At 46.2% G+C, this 5,000-nt stretch overlaps 1 protein-coding gene across 1 annotated transcript in view; it reads right to left on the minus strand.

Moving 5' to 3' along the window:
• Nucleotides 1–5,000, minus strand: part of LOC308369864 (neurobeachin-like) — a gene marked incomplete at both ends in the record, with an annotated part of 289,067 nt that overhangs the window by 52,286 nt on the left and 231,781 nt on the right.

Genomic DNA, 5,000 nt, shown 5'->3' on the forward strand with positions numbered 1-5,000 from the left:
TGGCGGCGGAGGCGGCTCGGCTCTCCTCTTCCCCGCGGCTCTGACACCTCAGTTATTTCCTGTGGCCAGTGGGCCGGATCATTCGGCAGGGTGTTAGGAGAGCAGCACCCATCGGGAGGAGCAGACAGGCACGAGTTATCAATACCCCCACAGAGAGCCAGAGACAGAGGAATCGTTAGAGGGAGCAGCCACACACACGTGTATATACACCAACACACACACACACACACACACACACACACACACACACACACATGACAGCCACATGCACACACACAGACAGCCACATGCACACACACAGACAGCCACATTCAGACACACACACACACACACACACACACACACACACACACACACACCTAAGAGAGCCCAAGGCCTTACAGCAAGATCAAGAGATGCTCTCTGAAAGGTGAGAAAGATCCCCTCCTCCCTCCTTTACTTGTCCATCTTCTATCCTTTTCTCCTCCCCAGTTTCTGTTTCTCCATGCCAACAGAGTACTGAGCTTACACCCAAGTCATAATAAGAGACCTCCAGAAACAGACCAACTGGTTGATGGTTGAATGTGCGTATGACACCATGTATTGTATGTGTGTGTATGTATACATTTTTGTCTCAGCAACTGTATGCATTTTCTTGTATGTTTGTCCATGTGTTTCTGTTTGCATGAGTCTGTCTGTAAGAGAATGAGTCTGTCATTATATATATAATGTCCATATGCGTGTACTGTATGTTTGTGTGAGTGTGCAGGCCAAAGAGCTGGGAGAGATCCGTCCGTGTGTGTGTGTGTGTGTGTGTGTGTGTGTGTGTGTGTGTGTGTGTGTGTGTGTGTGTGTGCGAATGTGAGTGCTTGGATGTGAATGTGCATATGTGTACATGCGTGGCTGTGTATGAGAAAGAGAGAGAAAGGGAGACAGTGTGTGTGTGTGTGTGTGTGTGTGTGTTTGTGAGTGTGTGTGTGTGTGTGTCAGTGTGTGTGTGTGTGTGTGTCTGTGTGTGTGTGTGCATGTGTCTGTGTGTGTGTGCATGTGCGTGTGTGTGTGTGTGTGTGTGTGTGTGTGTGTGTGCCTGAGCTCCTCCGCTGAGAGTGAGCCATCTCGCTGAGGCAGAGGTCAGGCCCCATGCTAATAGCCGGTTTTCTACAGAGGTGACAGGAGAGCCTGGGATCGCCTTTAATTTCTCCCTGGAATACCTTTCCCTCTTCCTCTGCCTCTCTTCCCTCACTCCTTCCAGCCCTCTCTTCCTCTCCCTCTCCCCTCTTCCCTCTTCCCTGCGCCTCCTCTCGACCTCAGCCGCTACATCAAAGCCTCAGGGGCTCAATTAAAAGTGGATTACTCCAGTGCACGCTCTCTCCCTGACACATGGTGGCATCTCTCCCACCACTCGCCCCTCCTCTCCTCACCGCACCTCCACCATACACACACGCAAGCGCGCACACACACACACACACACACACACACACACACACACACACATGCAAGCGCAAACACACACACACAAACACACACACACACACACACACACACACACACACATGCAAGCGCACAAACACACACACACGCGCACACACACACACACACACACACAATCATACACATGCACACACACACACACAATCTAACACACACACTCACATGCACACACAGACACAAACACACACGCGATCACACAATCATACACATGCACACACACAGGCACACAGACACAAGCACAGACACACACACACACAGACACACACACACACACACCACCTCCTGCCTGACACATCAGCCGCCCACCCTTGCTCAAACAGTTGTCATAGAGACGAGAGAGGAGAGGAGTGAAGAGAGGAGAGGGGAGGAGAAGAGAGGAGGAGAAGACCCTGCGGAGCTGAGAGGAGAGGAAGGGAGGAGCAGAGGGAAAGCTCAGTCTGGCTCTCTCTTTATTCTCTTACTCTTTATTGTCTTTCCACTCCCTCTCTTTCTTCCTGAAATATCTTTCACGCTCGAACGTTGGTTCTCTCTCGACCACACTATTTACTCCTTCCTTCTCTAACTCTCCTTCTTACCTCCCATTCAAAACTCAATACTACCACTACTACTGATAATAATAATAATAATAATAAAGTCCCTGATTTTATTTAACGTAAAATGTCTGTGTCTCTCTCAGCTGGGGGGTGTTAGGGCAGAGAGCTGCTGGAAGATGAAGGTCCAGAGCTGCCTGCATGTGATGCATGGGGGCAGACAGAGCGATGACAACACAGCACGCTAACAGCAAACAAGCAGTCCAGCAACACTTTTCACGGGGAGCTAGCCAGCCCCCCCCCAACGCCTCCCCCACCAACCCCCCCGACGCCTTTTGAAGTTCATGCTACCGCAAAGGGGGATTCAGGGGGGGTTGGTGTGTGTGGGTTGCTGGATGTGGAGGAGGGAGTTAGATAACCCAAAAGGCCCCCCTACCCTCATTAGGTCCCATTAGTTGGACATTGTGAAGACAGGCGATCATAAGTCTGAGAAAAACGCCTCAAACAAAACCCACTACGGTACAGTATAACACCCGGCATGGTTATAAACCAACTACTCTCCATGCTGGTCATAAAACACACACACTGAAGGAATAATTAAATAATTCATGCATTTTCTGCTACTGCTGTCCACCGGCAATCTAATCTGATCACAATGGATTCCCAGGGCAGATACACACTGAGGATGCTGTCTGTATGATTGTGCTGTTATGTATTGTGAGAACACCATGTTGGTCTAGCAGGATGCCTGAAAGTGGAGACTGGAGCTTACTGAGTTACTGATACATTCGAAGCCAAGGTCACTGATCTTCCTTCAGTATATAAATAACAACAACAACAACGAGCGCTATAAATAGACACGTGTCAACATGATACGGATGATATACAGTATCAGTCTGATAGTGCCGACATGCTTGAACAGTCTGTTGTTTCCACTTTCACTTGGTTTAAGGGTGTAGTTTATGGATTGAAAACACCCACACCAGATGATAGTGCCGACATGCTTGAACAGTCTGTTGTTTCCACTTTCACTTGGTTTAAGGGTGTAGTTTATGGATTGAAAACACCCACACCAGATGATAGTGCCGACATGCTTGAACAGTCTGTTGTTTCCACTTTCACTTGGTTTAAGGGTGTAGTTTATGGATTGAAAACACCTACACCAGATGATAGTGCCGACATGCTTGAACAGTCTGTTGTTTCCACTTTCACTTGGTTTAAAGCAGGGATTAAAAACGAAATATTTTTCATTTCGTTTCGTTCTGACCAGAAACGTTATTTTTCTGTTCCGTTCCAGTGTTCCTATGCTTCTCTTCATGTTATTAACCGGTTAGAACCTTATAAAAGAACGGTTAATAACGTTCTTTTAAAAAAATGTCATGGGGGGGGGGGGGGGCGCGTGCCTAATGTTTGTCATTATGCGGGGGGGGCGCGCGTCATTATTCGGGTGCGTGCGTGAAGCCTATAGGCTAAATGCAATGCGCACTTTTCCAACATTGTGGAAACGGAGTTTGCCTACAACTTATAATAAATAATGAAACAACATTATATCACCTTGCAGTTCAATTTTATTTGTTTCTAGTCGGCAACATGAAATTAGGCTGCAGGACCATTTAAACGCAAACATGTCTTTCGAACTGAAGTCCGTTCAAAAAAAAGAAAGCAAGAAATGCAGCAGCTTAGACCCATGGCTATTCAAAACAAAATGACAACAAACTCAGCCGGTCACATTTAGGCCTACATTCAAATTCGGAAAGCATCTCCAACAAAACGTTCTCCATTACGCGCAAAATAAACACAACTCATGTACATAGCTAGAGGCCTATGCCTACTCTCTTCTATTAACTCGAGAGTTAGCCTATTTGAAATGGACAACAGACAGCTTACATACCAAATTGCTTATTCAGTTTAAGGAAAAGTATGTCCTCCAAAACATTCTCCTTCAGATTGCTGCGCAAAGGAGACAGGATATATTTGAGAGGCGAAAAGGCACGCTCTACACTGACCTAGGTAACGGGCACAGGCAGCACAATCATTGCAGATCTGTTAGGCTACTCGCAGGTCGCTAGTGTCAACAGTAGTTTCACTTCAGCCAGGCGGTCTGGGTAACATTTAGCGGGCAGGTAGCCAAGCCCATCACTTCCGGAATAAAACTTTATTTCAAGATTTATTTTAACAATTATTTTATTCCCACAATATTTCAAGAAAGGTTATTTGGAACTAAAAATAACTTTATTAACAGGTTATTTAAAATTGAAAATATTGTTTTCACTCCGGAACAGCTGAAATTGTTTTTGTTCCGGTTTTCGATTACGTTCATCACAAAATTTCGTTCTTTACCGGTTTTCGTTTTCGTTCTTTGAACCGTTTCTAATCCCTGGTTTAAAGGTGTAGTTCATGGATTGAGAACACCTACACCGGCTACCGAGGACCAGTGTCATAGTTGACACAACAGTGTAATTGGTGTGAGAGAATTCACATGCTGTCAGACTGTCTCTGCTGACGCTATCAGTGTCACATCTGTGCGTCATGTCAAGGTGTTAACGTCAGACATTTTACAAGCAGAAGTGAGAGGAAAAAAACGGTTTTGTTTGAATTGTCAGACACTAAAATACACTTAAAATGTTACACTATGAGGAAAATATATTCAGAGGGAAAGGAGGAAGAACACAATTCAAAAAGTCCCATCCATTGTCTGCTGAAACACAATGCACGAGGGCAATATGTGTGAGTCTGCTTGGCCTCTTGCTCCCCGCCACCCCTTCAAAGTGAGTGTGTGCGCATCACTCTCGCTGTGACAAAGTGCAGGCCAAAGGGCTCCCAGGCAACAAAAGAGACAAGGCCAGGGCAGGAAAGGAAGAGGAGAAAAAAAGAGAGAGAGACAAGAAAAGAAAAAAAAACACCAAAGCTTGGGGTTAAAACACACACACATACGCACACACACACACACAACCCCAACAAGCAAGCAGAGGCCCCTGTAGACTTCTGGGCTCGTTTTGA

This window comes from Sprattus sprattus (assembly GCF_963457725.1).
Source record: "Sprattus sprattus genome assembly, chromosome: 9".
NCBI classification, from domain to species: domain Eukaryota; kingdom Metazoa; phylum Chordata; class Actinopteri; order Clupeiformes; family Clupeidae; genus Sprattus; species Sprattus sprattus.